Source organism: Ochotona princeps, chromosome 19 (assembly GCF_030435755.1).
Source record: "Ochotona princeps isolate mOchPri1 chromosome 19, mOchPri1.hap1, whole genome shotgun sequence".
NCBI classification, from domain to species: Eukaryota; Metazoa; Chordata; class Mammalia; order Lagomorpha; family Ochotonidae; genus Ochotona; species Ochotona princeps.
In genome coordinates, this window is record NC_080850.1 from 17,876,896 (window position 1) to 17,899,037 (window position 22,142).

General features: G+C 46.6%; 1 protein-coding gene and 1 non-coding gene across 2 annotated transcripts in view; one reads left to right on the plus strand and one right to left on the minus strand.

Moving 5' to 3' along the window:
* CYFIP2 (cytoplasmic FMR1 interacting protein 2) overlaps positions 1-13,465 on the minus strand; it is a 111,266-nt gene extending 97,801 nt beyond the window's left edge. The window contains exon 1 of the mRNA XM_058677749.1: positions 13,359-13,465. The gene's annotated coding sequence lies outside the window, so the exon portion shown is untranslated. The remainder of the gene's footprint in view (positions 1-13,358) is intronic.
* Positions 13,466-18,917: 5,452 nt separating this feature from the next.
* LOC118760141 (U1 spliceosomal RNA) lies at positions 18,918-19,081 on the plus strand. Its single transcript, XR_004996610.2, has one exon. It is a non-coding gene; the product is annotated as a U1 spliceosomal RNA (small nuclear RNA).
* Positions 19,082-22,142: the final 3,061 nt, after the last annotated feature.

Here is a 22,142-nt window from a genome sequence, read left to right on the forward strand (position 1 = left end):
TACACGTTTGTGTTTTGACAAACTGTTGGCAAAAGTTTACTAGGTGTTGAAAGTTAGCAGCCTGATAGTAGACCGTGTGTGGTTAGAGACAGGGCTCTCTATGTAAGAGAGAGAAGGAACACACAAATGAGGATGTCTGTAGATGACTATCAGCACAAGAACTCTGCATGACACAAGAGCCCACAAAAGTGCCTCCAATGTTACGGTACACAAAAGAAATCTGACAAATATCTCTGTGCTGCCAGAATGACCCCAGAATGGGAAGAGACCTTAAGGGAATTGCTGCCTCATTAGGAAGCCTTTCTGATTCCCCCAAGTACCCTCCCTGGATCCCGCTTTCTCCTTGGGTCCTTATTGATCCAATGTGTTTCTTCTTTCGTAACATCCACAATACTTTTCTGCATGATTTACTATGTTTTCTCCCCTGTCCTAAACTACAATCTCCTTAAGGGTACACACTGTGTAATGTATGCCCAGTTTCCATACGAACATACATCTGTAACTGGTTCACTTCTGGTCCAATGAGTGCTTGACCTTTGAGTCTAAGACATCAAGAAAGACCGTGCCTGCTGGTGCTGTGACTTAGGAAATTAAGCTGTGGCCTGTTGCGCTGGCATTGCTTATGCATACCAGTTCCAGTCCCAGCTGCTACACTTTTGATCCAGCCTCCTGCTAGTGAGCCTGGGAAAGCAGTAGATGGCTCAAGTGTTTTGGCCCCTGTACCCAGGTAGGAGTCCTGGAAGAAGCTCCAGGCTTCTGTTTTCAAACTAACACTGTCTTGGCCCTTTCAGTCATTTGGGCAGTGAACAGCAGATACAAGATCATGCTCTGTTTCTCCTTCTCTTCGACAAAGGCCCAACTTTGTCCAAGACACTTTTTAAAAGTGCGGCCAGAAGAAATACATATGGCAAATTGTCATTTATATTTTAGAAAGAACGTCATCAAAATGGTGACATGTTTGCGCGTTGAAGGGAATGAGCTTCAGTATTTCATAAGCAGTGATCTACGTGGCTCGTGCTAACTCTGCACGTCCTGATCCCGCCTGCCTGCCTTTTGTCCTCAGAAGGGACCTGAGGGTGCGCATCCCTCTTCTTACACTTTCAGGTTTAGAAAGGACCCCTAAAACTTCACTTTGCTGACACTGCTAACTCGTAACGACTCTGTTGCACTCTGCACTGTGTCCAGACGCAGGCTCAGAATCCTTCTCAGGACACACCACTCTCTAGGCAGCCGGTAGCCATCAGTCTGAGTTTGCTCATGAAATAAAAGATGTGTGTGTTCTCCCTAGAGGAGAACCATCTGTCTGCAAGCTGCTCAAGGCCACGGACTACTACTTACCCATCACTAAAAAATTAGAGACCTTAGGGGAGTGCCACACACATTAGGCACTGAAGACACATTGAATGACAGAATGCAAGCCTACCGTTGAGTCTCCTGACAACTCGGGGGAAAGGAGGCGACCTGAAGTCGGCCACATCTTCACTTCTGGTTATCCCATTCCTCTTCCTTGACTGTTGGTAGCACAGCTCATTGAAGAATATACAGTCATAGCCATAAACTACTAGTACAAGTATTAAATGCATTCTAAATCAATTATTTTTTTGCCACTCTGTAAATATATTTTAGAAGAATGTTTTATTACACAATTGCATGTAGACGACCACACCTGTTTGCCATAAACAGAGAACTCAAAAAAATAAAATTAATGAAAGTAGAGGGTAACTCAAGCTCACTGTTAACATGCTCATGCTCATGGGAGGGTTTTTTTTTAGTGTGCTGGGGAACTGAATGGCTTGAGTTAGGATCTTGACTGACATCTGAATATGTGGCCTTGGATAGGTGACAGAACCTTACTGGGTCTCATTTTCTTTCTTCTTCCCTTTTTTTTTTTTTTGCTTGATCTAAGGAATAATAATAGTCATAGGTTTTGACTAAGTTAATCCACCTATGTGACCTGTACAAAGTACTCAGTAAATGCATCTCAACACCACAGATTCTGGCAACATAAAAAGGATCACATCCCATGACCAAATGAGATTTTCCCCTAGGAATGTAAGATTGTCCTAACATTAACACGAGAAACTGGGACTGATAAGCCACACCAATAATGGACAAACCCACACAATTATATCAGTAGACACAAGAAAAGAATCTGAAAAATATCTCACACCCTTCATGATAAAAACACTGAAAAAAAATCCCCCTGCAAAATTAGGAATAGAGGGGAACTTCCTCAGCCTGATACAGAATGGATACAAAAGCAATTAGCTATGGCCTCTCAGCCTTCTGGCTAAGATCAAGTGTAAGAGCCGTTAGCTGATGCCAGACTCAATGATGACAAATGGAAGGTCAGGAACAAGACAAATCTGCTCTTCACATTTCTGCTCAGCACTGTGTTGAAGGCTACAGTCAAGGGAACCAGACAAGAAAAAGAAAAGGAAGAAGAAAAGAAAACCTTATCTCTATTTGAAGATCACAAAATCTTGAATATAGAAAATTCTGGAAAAAATTTTAAAAACTCACACACTTCCATGGCTCAACATGCTAATCCTCCATTTCCAAGCACTAGCACCCCAGGCTGTCCTCGCTGCTCCACTTCCCACCCAGCTCCCTGCTTGTGGCCTGGGAAAGCAGTCGAGGACGGCCCAAAGCCTTGGGACCCTGCACCTGCATGGGAGACCTGGAAGAAGCTCATAGCTCCTGGTTTCAGATCTGCTTAGCTCTGGCTGTTGAGGCCACTTGGGGAGTGAACCAGCAGATGAAAAATCTCCAAAAATTTGCCTTTCCAATGAAAATAAATAAATGTTGAACACACACACATAAACATTAAAAACTGATAGAATGAAAAAGTTCATCAAGGTTCCTGGATACAGTATCAGCAAACAAAAAACTATTATTCTTCCATACACTAGTAAGGCACAACCTGAGAATGAAATTAAGAAAATATCTGTATTTATAATAGCATTCTAAAAATTACAATAGCTTGGGAATAAATCCAACAAGTAAGTGGAAAATGTGAAACGTATACTCTGAAAACTACAAAGTATTATTGAAAAAAGCTAAGATTTAAATAAATGGATAGTTACCATATGTTCATAGACTGGAACATTATCATTAAGAAAGCACAATCATCAAACTGACCTACAGACTGAACACAATCTCCATCGAAATATCAAGTTCTATTTTTTTTTTTTAAGATTTACTTCTTTTCATTGGAAAGGAAGTTCTACAGTGAGAAGGAGAGACAGAGAGAAAGATCTTCCATCCACTGGTTTCCCAAATGACTACAATGGCAAGAGCTTAGCCAATCCAAGGTCAAGAGCCTCTTCAGGATCTCCCACATGGGTTCAGGGTCCTAAGGATTTGGGTCATTCTCCACTGCTTTCCCAGGCCACAGGCAGGGAGTTGAATGGGAAGTGGCGCAGCTAGAACACGGACCAGTGCCCCTATGGAATGCTGGGGCTTGGAGGTGGAGAATGCTCATTAGCAGTTGAGTCAGTGTGCCAGCTCCTCTCAATGAACTTCCGTGTGGAAGTTTACAAGGGGGTTGACATTCTGGCACAGTAGGTAAAGCTGTTACCTATGACGCTAGCATGGCATCATTGGCCAGTTCACATCCCAGCTGCTCCACATCCAATCCAGCTCCCTACTAACGCCATGACAAAAGCAGCAGAGGATGGCTCAAGTCCGTGGGCCCTGCCACCTACGTGGGACACCTGGATAAATCTCCAGTCCCCTGGCTTCCACCTGGTGCGGCCCTGCGTGTGGCAACCATCTGGGGAGTGAATCAGCATATGGAAGATTTCTCTCTGTGTCTCTCCTTTCCATAACTCTGCCTTCCAAGACAAATAAATAAATCTTATTTTTTTTCTCTTACAAACAAATCCTCAAAGTCCTATAAAATTTAAGGGAGCCAACCAGAATAGCAAAAGCAATTTCTGAAAGAAAACAAAACCAGAGGACTCATTCTTTCTGATTTCAAAACTACAGTGTGGTCCTGGCATGAAAACACACGTACACACATACACACCAATAGAAGTCAACGGAGAATCCAGAAGTAAACTCTAAATGCTTTTTCTAAAAAGAGAGAGAGAGAGGTAGAGAGAGAGGGTTAGACAGCAGAGCAGATAGGCTGAGAGACAGAAAGAGCAAGAGAGCTCCTAACTATTGGTCCACTTCCCAAATGTGCACAGGGATAGGGGTGGGGCTACTGCCTGAGCAGGAAGCTAGTCATTAGGCCATATGATATGCCTTTTCTGCAGACGATGGCTTAACCCACTATCACACAACACCTGCCCCCATCAACAAACTTTTGATGAAGTTAGCAAGTCAGTGAAGGACAAATGATACTGAAGCCGCTGAATCTCCGTGTGAAAAGAAAATTGCATTTATTGCACTGGAAATGAAGTAGCCTACACTAGCTTCTGTTCTTGAACAACGGCCCAAACTGGCTCCATGTGTAGTAAACAACAACCTAGCTTGATTTACAAGACCTTGTAACTTAAGTATACTCTTGTAGCTAAGCAACTGGGCCTCAGCCAACCACAGCAGACAAGTCCTGAGCTAATCACAAGCTCTAGGCTGCTAAATCATTCACAAATAAGACAAATTCCATAAAGCACTCATCATGTAATCTGTGTGTCATTCCTGTCCCTCTAGTTATGAAAACAGCTCGCCAGGCTGTTAAGCAGGGGTGTTCAGAATCAACCTCAGCCTGCAGTGCAACCCGGCTGGAACCTTTTCCTCGTTCAAGTCAACTTTGTTAAACTGAACTAGTCTCGGTCTGTGTTTTAACATGCTGGATCCCCATATCACACTGTATAAAGAATGAATCTCAAATGGGTCAATGACCTAAATGTACAACTTTTAAACCAGTACATCTCTGAAAAGGAAGCACAGGAGTGGGCATTTGTGACTTTGGATTATATAATGACATCAAGACACATGCAGTCATCAAAATTTTAAAAATGTTACACATCAAAGGCACATCATCAAGAAAGCACAAGAGAATCCTCAGGATGGAAAAATAAGTCATTATCTGCAAGCATATAGAATACATAAAGAATTTTTGAAACTCAATAATAAAAACCTAATTTGTAGGGGGAGAGGGTAATATTGTGGTAAAACATGTAAAGCCACCTGCTGCGATGCCAGTATCCCATAGAGGTACCAGTTTGAGTCCCAGCTGATCCACATTCAATCCAGGTCCCTGATAATGCACCCCTGGAGATGGCCCAAGTATATGGGCCCCTGCACTTGCTTGGGGACCTGGAAAAAGCTCCTAGTTCCTGACTTTGGCTTGGCCCACCCGGGTCATTGTAGCCATTTAGGGAGTAAACCAATGGACAGAAAACCTCTTTGTCCCTACCTCTCTCTGTAACTACCTTTAAAACAAATAAAATGAATCTTAAAAAATAAATAAAAAGAAAATCCAATGTCTAAAACTGGTCAAGGATCTTAACAAACATTTCTCCAAAGGTATAAAATTAGTAAGTGCAATGAAAGATCAGTAACTTTAATCATTAGAAAAAATGCAAATCAAAGCTGTAATGATGTACTTCACGCCCATTAGGATGGTTATAATGACAGAAGTTATAATGAGGCTATAATAAGGTTGTAATAAAAAAGGACAGAGAATAACAAGTGTTAGTGAGGATGTGGAGAAATTGGGACCACCATTACTAGAATGTAAAACCAGGTTGCTGGTTCCTTAAATTTTCAGATACCATATGACCCAACAATTCTACCCTTAGATATAGCCCCAAGAGACACAAAAAATACATGTATGCCCCAAAACACGCACACAAATGTTCATAATAGTGTTTGTGATAGACAAATGCTTACTGGTTAGCAAATGAATAAATGGTTAGATCCAAAAATTGGAGTACTAAATGGAGTACTATTTATCCACAAAAAGCAATGGGTGGACACTTGCCACAACATGGATGAACCTGGAAAATGTTATTTAAGTGAAAGAAGTTAGTCATCAATTGACTGATTCCATTTATGGAATCCATTTATCACACTAGGCTCAGAACAGGGAAACCGATGGAGATACCAGCTACTCAGTGGTATCCTGAAGCTGAGAGTGAGTCCAAGAGATCGGCAGTCCTGCAAATGTCCTAAAATTGACTATGATTATGGTTGCGCAACTCTCTAAACATACTAAACTCAGTACATGTTTTCAGTGGTGTATCAAATATTATGCCTGCTGTACTTCAAGAAAGCTATTACTGAAACATGGTAGCATGTTTCTGTTTTGGGGAAACTTCAGGTATAGCACAAGCAGGAGAGGTATAAAGTTGGAGAGGAGACGGGAGTTGCGGGAGGGGATATGCTATCAATGTGCTCCTATAGAGGTGATGAGCAGAGACCGACAGGGGACAGCTGGGGACACATCCACACTACACCAGGAGGCAAGGCTCCAACTACACTGATTGGGCTTCATGGCACGTGGCCGGGCTGCCCACCTTGGAGGAATGACTGTCAGATGGTGATGCCTCTCGAGTGGGCGGGGCAGTGGGTTGTAGAGTTTAGAATGGACAAGAAGGAAGTGGTGCAGTTGTGCTTCTATCTGACCGCTAGTGATAAAGAAACCAAAGCCTGGGACAGAGGAGGGACTTGGGCAAGGGATTTCAATTTTGCAACAAAATATAAAATCATGGATGGAAGGAACTATGATCCAAGGATATTGCTTGGCCCTTTCCCAATCATCATTCATACAACTGTGCAATCGTTTATACACATTTAACAATGTGGATGTTTCAAACAATTTAGGTTACACTAGGGCTCTTATAGTATTGGGAGATTGGGTCAGGGTGGAGGGAGGGAGGAGGCGAGTGGAAGAAAACTGCTCATCTATCACAGCAGGAAGTCAACAGACCACGCACAGAACAGATAACTCGAGAAACAACAGCGTAAGCTTATTGCGTAGTGACCTGGAGGCCACAACAGGAAGAAAGGAGGAGTGAAAAGCCACGACTGCTCGGAGCAGGTAGCACTGTGTGCTTGGTCTTCATTAAGAGTCTTTCTGTTTTTTTTTTTTTTTTCCAAGTGTGCGCCTGTGCTGCTCTGATCAAAATGTAAGAGACAACCCAAAGCCACCTTGCTAGCAGTTCAGATATCTGGCTGTGAACTAACCCCAGCTGGCAGGACAGGTTAGCTGTTTCAGTTCCTTGCTGCCCTTTTTATTCTGGGAACAGAGGCACTGCCACCTGAAACTCTTCTCCACACAGGGGACGTGAGGTCAGAAAAGAGAAGTCCTACCAGCCTCCAGGGAAGGCCTCACCCTCCTTGTTGCTTGCAAGGAGGCTCTTGGTGGGGCTTAAGGACGTGCCCGTTCACTTGCCATTTTACTCAGCTGCTTCCTGTGTTGTCAAGGTTGGGGAGGTCTTTCCTTTGATAACCAAACCAGGCAGCTACCAGCAGCTCGGGGTGCAGTCCCCAGTCCTCAAGGGAGGGAGCTCAGGGTTCTGAAGGCAGCTTGCTGATTGGGTGGGGCCCATGACAACTGCCACCCAGGGGACACTCACATGACCTGCATCCGGGGAGGGGAACAGCTTCTCAGAGGCACCTGCTAAAACTCAGAAAGGGAAGTCACTGTGGAAGTAAAAAGTGAGACTCGAGGTGTGGTCGGCAGACAGAAGCCTACAGATCTCTGCCTCATCCATGTGAAATGGCAGCTTGAACACGGCTTTGTCCAAAGACTGACTCAGGCCCCCCACATCACACTGTGATTCTCCAAAAAGTACAAATCGTCCTGACTATAGAACAGGGAGGCTGGCCTGGTCGTGGTTCTCGATCCTGACATTGAAACTTGCACTGTGAAAGTTGCTGTGGGCAACCTCTACAACAGTTGAAGTCCTGAGGTTGTAAAAAAAAAAAAAAAAAAGAAAAAGAAAAAAGTGCCCATTATTACAAGATCATATAGGGAGGGTTCCAGGTCCCCCATGCCATTCTATCATTACTGGCACATTTTTCTCTTTTTTTTGAGTTGGGGAAAATGAGGGAGAGCTGAGAGGTTGCCTATGCATGTGATGTGATGATCGTGCCATTACTGTCCATCGTGTACAGGAAAAAAGGGTGGTGGGGACACAAGCAAACAGTCAGGAATCACCAGGCTTGGGCCTCAGTGTGCTTCCAACTCTAAAGCAAATGCCTCTGACAGAGGTGGGACATTACAGCGAAGGGGCTTCACCGGATATCGCGTTTTCTCAGCACACACTACCCACCACTACACTAAGGTGTGCAGGGCTCCCGAGCCTGTCCTGAGACAGCCTTGCTTTGTGCCTTTGCTCAGAGGATCTTCACTCCCTTCTCTGCCCTCTCCCCTTCTCAAATTCCACCTGTTTACAGAGGTCCAAGGCAAGCTCAAAATGCTTTGTGTAAAGTTCACATCTCCCGTTCCTTTTCTGGGTCACTGACTCACGCTCAGTCCAGACTTCCACAGCACTACAAACTGTTGTACATCTTGCTGGTTTTCTGGATCATCAACAATGTCAGGTGCAGCCACCTTTCCTGGGTTTGACCTACAGCACCCAGCACAGAACGGGGCACACCCTAAGCCCCACTTGCTGCATTAATACTTCATAAGTGTTTGGTGAACACATGAGCCAACCACTCAAATTCATGTCTTCTGAGCTAAAAAAAAAAAAAAAAAATCACACATCACGGTCTGCTAGGGCACCACAGTGACATCAGCCTTATGACCGTAAGAATCTGAAGGGACTTTGACACAAAATTCCATCACACCGTTCTCCACCACCACGAGAAGCTGGACTCCGCTTTCCAATATGGAGGTTGTGGTCTGGGCCCTCATTTTTAACTCATATCCAATTTTGCCAAAATTGGTACTAAAGTATCCATTATAAAAGTGCAACCTGAAAATAGTTCTCAGGTATCCCTTAACAGTGAGTTACTGAATGTCTTCCATGAGGGTCCGCCCTACAGATTTTCTTTGATCTCAGCTGGGAAGTTAAGACAATTGTCTCATTCATTCCCACTTGATTTCTGATTCCATCCACAGAAGTAGCTGTTGCCAACCACCCCCCACCCTGTCTCTGCAAAGTCCTGAGCAGTCTGCCACCTCTCGGTTTTTTTTTTTTTAAGAAGAAGACCCTACCTCCCAGATTTGAAAACAGAGAACTGGGCCTGGTGCTATAGCCTAGTGGATGAAGGCCTTGCCTTGCACCACTGGGATCCCGTACGGGCACCGGTTTCTGTCTCAGCAGCCCCGCTTCCCATCCAGCTCCCTGCCTGTGGCCTGGGAAAGCAGTCAAGGACAGCCTAAAGCCTTGGGACCCTGATCCTGCATGGGAGATCTGAAAGAGGTCTGGCTTTGGACTGGCTCAGCTCTGCTCTGGCTGTTGCGGACACTTGGGGAGTGAATCAGAGGACAGAAGATCTTCCTCTCTGTCTCCTCTCTGTATTTCTGACTTTCCAATAAAAATAAATAAAAATCTAAAACAAAACAGATCTCCTATGAGGCAGAGGCACCAAATACTGTTCTGTTCTACCTAGAGGTTAATCAAAGTCCAAAAGTCACTGTTCCCCTATGTCTATGGATGATGAAAACACAAAACGCAACAGACTATGGGAGAAGCCACCACTGGGTACCTTTGCAAAAGGTTGTAATGATTTTCTTCTGCTGCACTGCTCCAGAGGTGCCTTTATAAAGCCTAGCAATATATCAGCTTGCCAGAATACTGTTAGTAAGGCATTCTACCTGAACTCGGGCTTTGCCTTTACAAAACATTTTCTTACAAGACTTAGCACCCAACTGATTTTCTCCTCTGTCGCCAGAGCCCAAGAACCATGGTTTCAATGGCCATGCTCTAAGTCACATCACACACAGTCCTTTGCCTAGTAGTCATGGCGAGGAAGCTCACTGCCAAACTCTTCACTTCCTGGGATGCCTTGCCTACCACTGACTGAATTCTGCAGTGTCTCTGCACGGAGAGGGCTGTACAGGGTCCTCGGCAGAACCTGGGCACCACAATATGCCTCTCTGTTTCCTGTTGGTTCAAGGGTGCAGACAGACCGCCGACTCAGCTTACACACACAATACATCATTAAGAAACCGTTCCTTGGGGGGATGGAGGGTACCCATCTGAGAGAGCCCCGCATCCGGGATTCTCTTCTCCTATTTCCACAGCCTCTTCTTGCTTATACTGGCATCTGCAGACATCATCTCCCCGGAAGGATCTGTGGCCACAGGCAGGTAGGCACACTGCTTTCCATCGCTCAGCTTACGAAATCAGAGGCGCCATGGCTGGTTTAAGGCACAGCACAAGCCCTCAGTCTCTGGTGCTGCTCTGTCTGCCCAGGGAGCCAGGCATGCCCTCCACGTTTTTTGGTCAGTTGCAAAACGCTCACTACAGAGAGAGAAAGAGGTGTTTCCTGAAGTCCAGTGTTGAAATGTGAGCTCAGGCCTTCTGTTCAGCCTCTCCCCCACCCCCCTGCCCTGCTGACTCAAGTTCCACCCACCTCTGCTTGCCCCTCAAGAACTCCTGCTTTCCCAAGAGCTCACGGACACTGCATCTTGTCAGCTTTCCTTTTACTGCCTTTGGCAGGTAAACCTGAAGCGGGGTTTATTGGTGACGAGACCAACTGCCTTTGAAACCGCAGAATTCAGGGAAGTTTTGGCTGTAGAGAGGTGACAAGAACTGTGGGTTGACAATGCATGTGAGTCAAATCTTTGATGATTACATAAGAAGTACATGAATAGAATATGAATGCTTGCCACCTTCATACAGCCCCTATTCAATAAGAGCATCCAAAGGCAGTGCAGCTCCGCCCCCGGCACAGCTGGCCACCCAGTCAACGGCCTAGCAGGGGCCGCTATGCCCCGCCTCCTCTGGCCACCTCCACCGCCAATGCAGGCCATCCTCGGTGGGGGCTCCATGGCCTTGCTCCTCAAAATGACAAGGCTAAAGGCCTTTCACAAAAGCTCCAATGAGGTGACTGATGTCTGGCTGTGTCAACTACCAGCGAATAATTAATACTTGCCAGGAAAGAAATAGACTCATTGTTATGGTGGCCACACGGAGGCTACAAAAGGCCATTTTGTGGAACCCTGGGGCCAACAGTGGCCAGAACAAGCGTCTTTGAGTGTGTAGACTGAGCTTTGAACGTGGAGTCTGCAGCCCAGCACTGTTTTCCAGGAGTGCCGCTCCCAATGTTAATGAGCTTGTTGCCTATTCATCACCTAATTCAGCTTTCTGGTCAATGACAGCCACAGAGGAGGCCCACTCCACACCCAAGAGGGCACGGAGGTATCACAGAGGATGCATAGCGCTCTTGGCAGCCCCTTACCACACTTCAGATTCTTGTCTACTTTCTGCTCATGGCCTGACACTGATTTAACTAAAACGCTCCAATCCTACCGGACTGTATACCCAATTCTTGGCCTAATGCCCAAAGAAAGTTTTTTCCTTTGCCATTTTCCAGCAGGGACTAAACAAGGCCATCTTGGGTGCCTACAGAACCGGTCACAACTGGCCAGGAAATATAATAAAGAAGCTTAGTGAGCAGAGAGCTAATGCCCCCAGCCAGAGGCACCCGCTTTATAAGCAATCACACACTCTTCTTTTGACCTAATAACTGCCCTGGCAGATGGCAGCCAGTGCCAACAAGTAACTCTATACAAAAGTTCCACATCCCTCGAGTGGGCATTGGTGTTCAACCAATGCCTTCTGGTGACCATCAGTCCCGACCATTTCTACACTCACACAATCACTCATTCTCTCCCTCACACGCTCTCCCTCCTACAGCATGCCTCTCCTCAGGGGCCGACGCTATCCTCGCCAGGCACACAGTGGACAGCTGCCAAGTGCTGCCATTTCGACGGACTCTTTGGAGAGCTCCCCAGCTCACAATTCCAAACTGCACCCACCTGAGATAAACATTTTGACTTCGTTTGCCCTATTAAAATACATCTCATCCACATCTGGTTAAGTGAATTCTCAAGCACCTGTTCAGCACCAAATGGCATATTCTTCCGTAGGAAGCTCTTCAAGACGAACACACCCACAGCTCCCTTCTAGAAAACCACTTTTGACAATGGAGAATGGGGTGGGGAGAGCTGCACAGATGTAGGAGTCAGAGAGGGTCTCACAGTGGAGAAAAACTACGGCCAAGGCCTTCGACCACTTGCCCAGGGTTGTGGACCTAGATTGCTGCCCCCTTGGGGTTGCTGGCACCAGTTCTAACAGAGCTCACATCCAAGAGAAACGTGAGACCCATTGCCCTGATGGGGGTGCTCCTAAGAGGTGGGAAACCAGCACAGGAACCCATGTGCTCCTGATTTGCCCTTCCCGTCTACACCAGAAACCTCAGGAAAAGCTCCTCACCCGGTTCCTGACCCAGCTGGAAAGGCAGCTGATGGCTCACCAGCACCTAAGTGTTTCCATGTCCTGGCGAAACCAGGCAGGCATAGTTCAAAAGCAGATTCCCCGGGCTGGCAGGGCAGGGCACTCAGGCGCTCACAGTGTCCTTGCCAGCTGGGGTTCTCTGTATAGGAAGCGTTAACTCCCTGGGTCCATAGGTGGCTGTACCTTTGAGGGTGATAGTAAGGCTGGCCAGAGAAGCAAACGGCAACACAGACACATCTTTCCGTTTCCTCACAGCGCAAGAAAACCCAACCTTTCCCCCCCCGACCCCGCAGAAGTCAGCGCACTCACCCCTTCCCCCACCTCCTCCCAGCCCACAGACAGCCTGAGACAGCGATGCCACACCACAGCAGGCCCGAAAACTTCAAAGCAGGTCAGACGCACCTCCTTCCTCATCAAAGCCCTCCACCCCCGAACACCGCCACGGCGCCCTTCGCCCCACCCAGCTCACGTTCGCTGCAGGGCGCTGTGTGCCCCAAGCAGCTGCCAGGCGAGCCCAGGCGGCTCTTGCCGGCCTCGGGGAGGCGATGGTGGCTTCGGCAGCAAAGGCAGCGGCCGGCGTTCTGCAGTGCTTAGGCGCAGGGATGTGGCCGCAGCCGGCTCAAAGCCGCTGCAGGTGTCTCTGGTCTAGGAGATTAGCACCGCCTCCTCTCGGGCCCGTGCCTCGGGCCCAGGCCGCGCACCTGCTGCTGAGCTGCCTCCGAGCCGAAGCTCCGCGCTGTGCCAGCGGCTCTCCGCAGAGGGTTCACACCAAGGGGCCCACGGTGGGCCACAGGGACAACCGTCGCGCAGGACCTGAGACTGGCCCTGCGAAGGCTCTCAGGCCGCGCCAACCCGGGCGCGGTACCGCGCGCCCCCCGCGGGCTGGGAAGCGGGCGTCCACAGCTCGCGCATCCTCACGGCTGCATCCTGGTCCGCAGCAGCATCCCGGTCCCCGCGACGACCCCGAAGCCTGCGATCGCCGCTTACCTGGGACTGCGGCAGGTCCAGTGCAGGGGCCGAGGTTACCGCAGGGCCCCGCGCCGGGGCGCAGGATGCTCTGCCCGGCTCGGCTCTGCCGGCCGCCGCTCGGCCCGCCTTTGGTCCCGCCCCTCGCCCGCCTCGACTCCTCCCTCGTCGCGAGGCCCAGCCCCTCCGCCGGCGCCGCTGTCACACAAAGAGCAGGAAATGGCTGCGGCGAGGGGCTCCAGGGGCACCCCCTGTGCGGCCAGCGCACCAAGGCCGCGAAGGGCGGGTTCAGGGAGCCTCTTGGTGCGCAAGCCGGCCGCCCCGGGGCAGCGGGCTGCCCTGCGCCCGCGCTGGAGAGGAGTTGGCACAGCCCCCGACGCTGGGGACACGCACCTGCGGCCCCGAGGACGGCCAGCATTGGTCTCACGTTATTCCCACGTGCTCATTTATAGACACAGACGTTATGGATCACCTGTTTCATTCCAAGCCCCGTGCTAAGAGCTTAGTATTGAGTGGTGCTGTCCTGTTAGAGTTTATCATCTATGGGGAGGACTGGTGGTGTCAGTCATTCTGACTCATGTTCAGGTCCAGCCACAGGAAGTTCAGAGAGGAAAGGAGCCAGGTGAGCTGCTAGCGGCTACTGCTGGAGGTCGGGATCGGGGTTGGGTTCTGGGCTGTTGGAACTTGTTTGCCAGTGCTACTCCTGGCTTCACTCCTCTTCAGACCCTCGGAGCAGAATTGTAGAGGTGCCACCATTTTAGCAAGCGCTGACCTCAACTTCACACAGGAAACACTGCCTGGGGGACATGAAGGGTGACAGGAAGCTCCTCCCAGGATGCTCAGGGCGGGAAGGAATGACACCTGTCTTTTTAAGGCTTCCCTATCTTCTATATAGAAATCTTGAAACAAGCAACGCTCACCAGGATGCTGTGTGGTGGGGCCTTGAGACGGGGCTGGAGGGGCTGCGCCAAGCTGAGCCTGAAGATGGCATAAGCAAGACCTTACCACTCTGCCTCCAGGGTACCTGCCAAACAGAGAGAGGTGCCCTCCCAGGGCAGGTCATGTGATGGTGATTGGGACATTGTGGAATGTATGCAGATGAAAAGGAAAGGACCTGGTCTGTTGAAGGGATCCTCTCTTGAATAAATGCTTGCTGGTACCACCGTGTAAACTTCATTACTCTGCTGTTCCTCTTCAGAGCTCTGTAGGGAGGAGCCACGTCTCAGGAAGAGACTTGCGAAGTCTCCGTCCTCACTGACCTCCGTCTTTCTTCCCAGGTGCGCAGCGGTCACCATCCTGCACAACTGGGCACTGCTCAACTCATTCTAGTTCAAACTGGCAAAAGGATCACTCATATATGATATGTATCTACATACATGATTCTGTCCGTGGTTTCATGTGAGAAAGCTGTGGGAGTGTTTTTGGAGGATAGCTATAAAAATGGAACTGTTTTCTTTCTTTCTTTCTTTCTTTCTTTTTTTTTTTTTTTTGGATGTGAAAGTTTTTATTCACCATAATTTTTTTAAAGATTTATTTATTATTTTTATTACAAAGTCAGATATACAGAAAAGAGGAGAGACAGAGAGGAAGATCTTCCGTCCGATGATTCACTCCCCAAGTGACCCCAACAACCGGTGCTGCACTGATCCGAAGCTGGGAACCTGGAACCTCTTCCGGGTCTCCCACATGGGTGCAGGGTCCCAATGCATTGGGCCGTCCTTAACTGCTTTCCCAGGCCACAAGCAGGGAGCTAGATGGGAAGTGGAGCTGCCGGGATTAGAACCGGCGCCCATATGGGATCCCAGGGGCGTTCAAGGCGAGGACTTTAGCCGCTAGGCCATGCTGCCGGGCCCCATAATTTTTTTTTAAGTACTCATTTACTTACTGGAAGGGAAGAACATCAGAGAGGGAGAGAGGGACCTTCCATCTACGTGTCCACTCCTCTAATGATCATAACAGCCAGGTCAGAGTCAGAATTCAAGATCCAGGAATTCCATCCTGAACTCCCACCGGAGTGGCAGAGACCCTTAGTAAGTGGACCCATCTTCAGCTGCCTTCCTAAGTACATTATCAGGGAACTGGATTGGATGTGGCGTAGCCGAAACTAAAACCCAAACCTGCTTTCTGATACGGGATGCTGATTGGCAAGCAACAGCTTAATCCACTCTTCCACAACAGTGATGATGACAAATATCAAAAAAATTTCCAACCAATCACATCCTGTGTGAAAGGGCGTATGATTTTGGATATTGCAGTTTTCTGGAAGTTTTTTTTTTCCTTGTTCTTTGTCTTAAAAAAAAAGAAAGAGTGAGATTGTTACTTTCGTATTTGGCTAAATCTTAGACAAAAATAGTTGCTGGGCCCTTGAGTTTGTTTAAACAGGAAGAAGCACTGCTGTCTTCTGAAGCCACTGTGTTGGATATTCAGAAGCTTGCCTTCTGGTTGTAGTTCTGCAATTAGCAGAAGAATGTTAGGCAAGTAACTTCACCCGTTTCCCAACCCACCCCTTGAAAATGAAGGTGGTTGGCTACATTCCAACATCCCTCTACATGTGGGAAATTACATGATTTATAGACTACATTTATTACATGAGTTAACGCATCTCAGCAGCTCCTCACTGCCTTCAGTACAAAGCCTGTACTCCCTACCACGGGCTACAGGGGTCTTCCTGCTCTGACACCTGCCTGTGCAGGCCTGTGGATGCAAACCACTTCTGCTAGCTTCCCAAACTTGCTGTGTCCTCTCTGGCATTTGCCTTTTGTACAAGCCCAGCTCTGACCCGGAATGCTGTGTAGTCCCTTACCCTCTCACTTGCATACTTTCTTCCAGTTAACCTGCTGACCATCTCTTTATCTTTCTGGGATCCTTGTAATTGTTGTCTCTTCTAGGGTCCTTTGCCTGGGGGCAGATTAGGATTAGTTGTCTGGGTTCCCATGGCTTTCTGGGCTTCCTCTCTTATCATACTGCTTGCTCTGTGTTATAACTGTCAACAGGCTTTCCTGCATCTCCCCGTTAGACCATAACGTTTAAGAGAGTGGGTACCTGCCTACCTCACTCTCCATGGCCTCCTCGAAGCCTGATACCTAACAGAAGTTTAATAAAAGTAGGTTGAATAAATAATTGGAGGTAAACCATTTATGTGTCAACATTGAAATGTATAGCTGTCTCTGCCTTGAGATCTCCTACACATCCAGCCCCAGGTTGCTCCATCAGAAATGAGAGGATTATGGCTGTCATGTGAACATGTCTTCGCCACTTCCAAAGCTATGGCCCACACATTACTGTAGCTTCAGCAACCTTGCCCTGTTTTTAGGAAAGCTTCAAATTATGTAGTGCATCTAGGTCTCCATATAAAAACTACCAACAGTGGCCAGCAGTGGCTTATTTTCACGACATCTCACGCAGAATTGCCGATTCAAATACTGGATACTCTGCTTCTGATCCAGCTGCCTTCTAATGCACCAAGCAAGGCAGTGGATGATGGCCCAAGGACTTGGCCCCTGCCATACATATAAAAGACCTGGCTGCAGTGCCCAGCTCGTGCTTTTGGCCTGGCCCAGCCCTGACTGTGGTGGCCATTTGTGGAGTGAAACAATGGATAGAAAAATTCTCCTTATCTTAGTCTGTCATTCAAATAAATATTTCTTTTAAACACACACACACACACACACACACACACACACACACGTTAAAACCATCATCAGACTCTACTTTATATAAACCGGTAGTGGAATATTTGCACTGAGCAGGAACAAAAACTTGAATAATGAAAATTGGTAGTGGTGGCTAATGCTTGCCAAATGCATTACTTCATTTGAATTTCATAATCATTCTATGGGAACATATAAGCCGTTTTTGTCACTTCATGATTGAGGAAACTAAAGCAGATTAGACAACTTGTCCAAGGTGGTGTAATCAAACGCATCCTTTGATTGCAATTATGTAAAAGTTTCTCCCACTTCCACACTAAATAATCTCACTAACATGTTAGCTTCTCTCAAAATTATATTTTGTCTAAGTTATCAAAGATGCATTACATAAAAGAATTTAAAATACAAGAATTTTTTAAAATAGAAATATCCAGTGGAAGATGGAGAGAAAAAAATATATATCAGAACAAGATAAATAATAAAAGAAGGAAGCAGAGCAGACCACAGCAACTCTACGTGTTATGAGTTTGCTACAACAGGCACACACATTTGGTGCTCAGCATTTATGAGGTTAGAAGGCAAAGGGAAACTTGGTGGTCATACAATTTACATCGACTAGAAATAAAAACCTGGCCACTTGCTCAAAATGGCTTCACTTAACAGATGAAAAGCTGAGAGGGAGGGTTTTCCAAGGTCAGCTGGACTCAGACCCCAGGTCTTTCTGCAAGAAACGATTTCCTAGCTCTGTCTCTGAACCTGGAACAATCTGTGAATGTGTTTGTTTCACACTGACATGTATTGAATGTTCATTTTGGGCCCTTCTCTATGCTAAGCATTTTACCTCGATGGGCTCATTTCATCTTCACAAAATTCTAAGACTCATTCCTATCATTTCGTGCGTGGAACCTGCTGGAGCATGCTGGTACTGAAACTCTGCAGTTCTATCCTGGCTACTTAGAAACCTGTTCAGGACATTCTCTGCTACATTTCTCTCATTTTGCTCATTTCCCACTACTTTAGAGACCTGGACTCCCTTGGGAGTCAGACATTTTATATGTAACTTGGTAGCAAAGAACATTTTGTCTTTATTTACAAAAATGTTCTTTATTATAGTTCCAGATAAGATCTACAAAGGAATGTAGGAGTACTTTCTGACCTGGATTTGGAGTGCAACAATGTAACTGAGGCACAATGGCTGGGAGGCACAGACATCCCACAATCACTCCCACAGACTGGCTGGAAGCATTGAGTTTGGATAGGACTCTAAACCCCCTTTCTGTCACTTATTACTTGTGAAATCACAAGTTATTTCTCTTATTTACAGAGCCCTATTTTCTTCATCTGTAAAGTTCGGATATCAAATTTGCCTCTTCCTAAGGCTCATTCAAAGACAAAATGAAATAATAAAAGCAACACACTGAATAGAGTCCAGTACACTACAGTGGCTCAAAATGGGAATTTATGAGCATACATGTCCTGAATTTTGGTGTGACCGTAAGAAGAATGCAGGACTTGGAATAAGTTCTGGATTCTCAGTTGTGTTGAGCAGCTGTCCCAGGCAGCCTTTAACCTCCCTGTGTATCGCTTCTCTTCTCTGCTGAGACTCCTGCCTTTTTAACCATCCACAAACAACTTTAGAGATCAAACATCATCTTCGGTATCAAAGTGGCTTGAAAAGCACAAAATAGAAAAGCAAATGGATGCTTGTGTTGCTCATCTCAGTTACGAACACTTCTACTTAAAGATAGCCTTTGAGGAAGTGGGAAGGGATGAACTTCCCAGTAGTTCTAGCTGGGTGCAGCTAGGTGGAGTGGGAGGTCAACACAGATGAGGACGAGTTCAGATTTGCTTGGCTATAGGCTGTTTCAGTGGACTCTCCCAGGACTATGACCAGCACCTGCTAGTTCAGACCTCAAGACTCCTTTTCTTCATACTTACCTGGCAGGGGAGATACCATGATCGGGCAGGTGGTTTTCCCAGGGTGAGGTTCATCCATTGCACTTGGGCTGTGCTGACCCCTGCGATTTTCCCAAATGTGGGAAACTCGGCTGCATAATTTGTGGTAGTGGGGGACTGTGTGCATGCTCTCCCCTTAAAAAACTAAAAATATAAAAAATAAATAATATGAAAAAAGACTCCTTTTTTCAACACAAAAATATAAAGGTGCTTAAGCCAGCTTGGTCAAAATACCTATGACGAAAAATCTATGCGTGGATATCAGAAATTTTTACACTAAAATAAAAAAGTTAATTCCATTTTTTATGGACGTTTTCAAGGTATTCTCATGGATCAGGAGAAGAGATTGAAACAAAACTTGTTTTTATGCATGCCGATTTCACTTTGAAATGTTCTTGTAGACTTCGCTGTGTGGGAATTCCCACGTACTCTTCCCACGCAGCTCATGCTCCACTTTAATGCAGCTCTCCTCTCTCATCGCTTAGATGGTTTTGCTCATCCCTCTGCACCCCCCATGGTGTGGTGCTCATAGCTCCACCAAGCCACCCACCATGGTCCTTTGCAGTTGAATCTTGTTATTCAGTTGACATGCTCAGAACAGTGAGCTAGCAAATCCTCAACCCTTGATCCTAGGGGAAATATGCAGTGTGAGGGACCTGCCACTTTCTGGTCACGTGTTTGTCAATGCATAAGTAGATAATTTGCCTTATGCAAATTTTGTTGAAAAAGAACCTGAATTAAAATACATTATTGCTTTATTAACATTGAGCTCAAGCTCAACTGCTTGTTCATACATGTCTGAGTTATGCTAAACTAGCACATTTTTTCTCTAAGATACATGATAACCTTGAACTTTAGGACGCTAGACAGCGATACAAGACTATATTCAGTGGCCATTTGAAAGAATAAAATTACCAAGAAAAAAAAGAGCTAAAATTTACAAAATAATGTAGCATTACATACACTGCAAAAATACCATTTGTTTACAGAATGAGCTCTGAGGTCATGTGACCTCAGCTGGGAAAGTGTTTGTAGTATGGGATGACACAGCATTTTCACTGCTTGTCACATGAGCATATCACGAATGATGGCAAAAAAAAAAAGCCCCAGTCTTTGAGCTTAGTAAATTTTAACAAATAGGCAAGTTTACAAGTATAGAATTACTAAAGATGAATGGGGTTTGCTTTACTGTTGAGCCTGAGAGCATCGCAGAGGAAGGACTGGCATCTACACAGAGCTTTTCTCTTTGATCCCCTCGGGTTCACTCCAGTCATCTGTCTCCCCTTGCTCTGCCCTCGGTACTGACCACTATAGACTGCCCTACCAAGCCCCCTTGTCCTCAGCTTCTGGTTGGATTAGATCAATCAATAAGGGATGGCTGGCTGGTGGAGGATGGGAGAAAGCTGAGGCCAAGTGTTGATGCCCCTTCCCATCCTCTTCCAGGGATGTTGCCTTGGGCATCCTCTGGCCTTTACTAAAGGCCCTGTACCCTCACGCCAACAGGCCCCAGAGGACTCCTTCCACTTTCAAACAACTAGCTGCTCTGCTCACCTCTTTGCATCTAGTGGTGGTGACTACTCATCAAAGTTCATTTGGACTGTTACAACAAAATGTCTTAGTCTGCGTCACTTATAAGCAATAGAAATCCACATCTCACCATTCTGGAGGCTGGGATCTCCAAGATGAAGGTGCTGGCAGATTTTGTGTCTGTGAGGAATTCTGTGCTCTATATATGGTGCAGAGTGACTGTATACTGCATCCTGCTCCACAGCCCCTCCCCAGGCAGCAGGTGGAAAGGCAAACAGAGGCTCAGACACTCCTCTACCCTAGCACCACCAACTCAGCCTCAGGGCAGTGATTCTTATTCTTGAGGGTGGAGCTCTAGGACCTCATGGCCTTCTAAATGCCCTGCCTCTGAATACTGTTATGGGGATTAGGTTTCACCAAGAATGTGTAGAACGTACAATATTCTAACCATAGCACAACTCTTGTTATTTTCCTCTGTACCACTCGAAAGCTTCTCCTAAACTCAACACACATTGGGTTTATGGTCTTATAAACATTGTAAACAGTCCCATGGTAAATAAGCTGTCCTTGAATTGTCCTGATTTGAGCATGCTGTGTTTGGCTGCTAACTGATCAGATATGGTATTCATATTTTTTCTGGCAATAAATGCCTTGAGTACATTTCCAGCATCTCCTAGGAAGTCACTCAAATAAAAATATATTCTAACACAACACATGTGCTTCCTGTGCAAACAGAGCTTCTTGTTAATCCACTCTTTCTGATCAGGCCACCTTCTGGGGTTCTGCTAACTAGGGAGCCCCCAGTTCCCTCTGCAGTATTACATCGCACCTGCTATATCTCACCCACTGCCCATCCTGCTGAACAGGGTATGTTCAGTTTCCAGACGGTGGGCTGGTGTTTTGGGAGACCCCAGGGAGAGTGGTGTCTGCAGCAGAATCATCTGAGAAATGGGAAGCTTTCCTTTCGGATTGGCCAGTAGGAGTCAAGGCCAGAGGTGGCTCCAAGGCAGGACAGGGTGCGTGCCACAGGCTTTCTTCCCAGACCTAGTGATCCTGGTGTCTGAACTGGCTGCTGTGATGGACATGGCATTTGCCAAACAGAAAGACAGAGTGCTCAACACAAAAACTCTAATAACCCAGCTTTTACTCCGCTAGAATTCCAAGGGGAAGGACAAGAGCTATTTATTGCTGTCCAGCAGCGACAGAACAAGTCTGAATCGCAACTTCCACGTTTCACCCACACAGCAGATGACGGTGAGTGAGTAGGAACAATAATCTGGAACTGCCAATAAGGGAAAAATCATCTCCATGTTGGTCTCCTCTCCACCACCCTTGCCTTTCTCAGATCTCTTCAGAATGCTGCTGCCAGAACACATTTTTTTTTTAATGCTCAATGGCATCTTTTCACCTAAGCAGAATACAGTTCCAACTCCTTTGGCTTTTAAAATACTGCGCTTGCCTAGACTTCCTGCCAGTTTCTACTTGCCTACCTCTTCTGTCATCCTCATCCTTGCCAAAACCATGTGTGCATGCACACGCCTGCACACACACGCACACACACACGTACATTTACGCGGCAGTAACAGTGAGTTGACAATAGCTTCCCCATTCTGTTCTCTCTACCTGGAAATATTTCTCTTATTTCCCTCTACTTTCCTGCCTAAAACGAAAC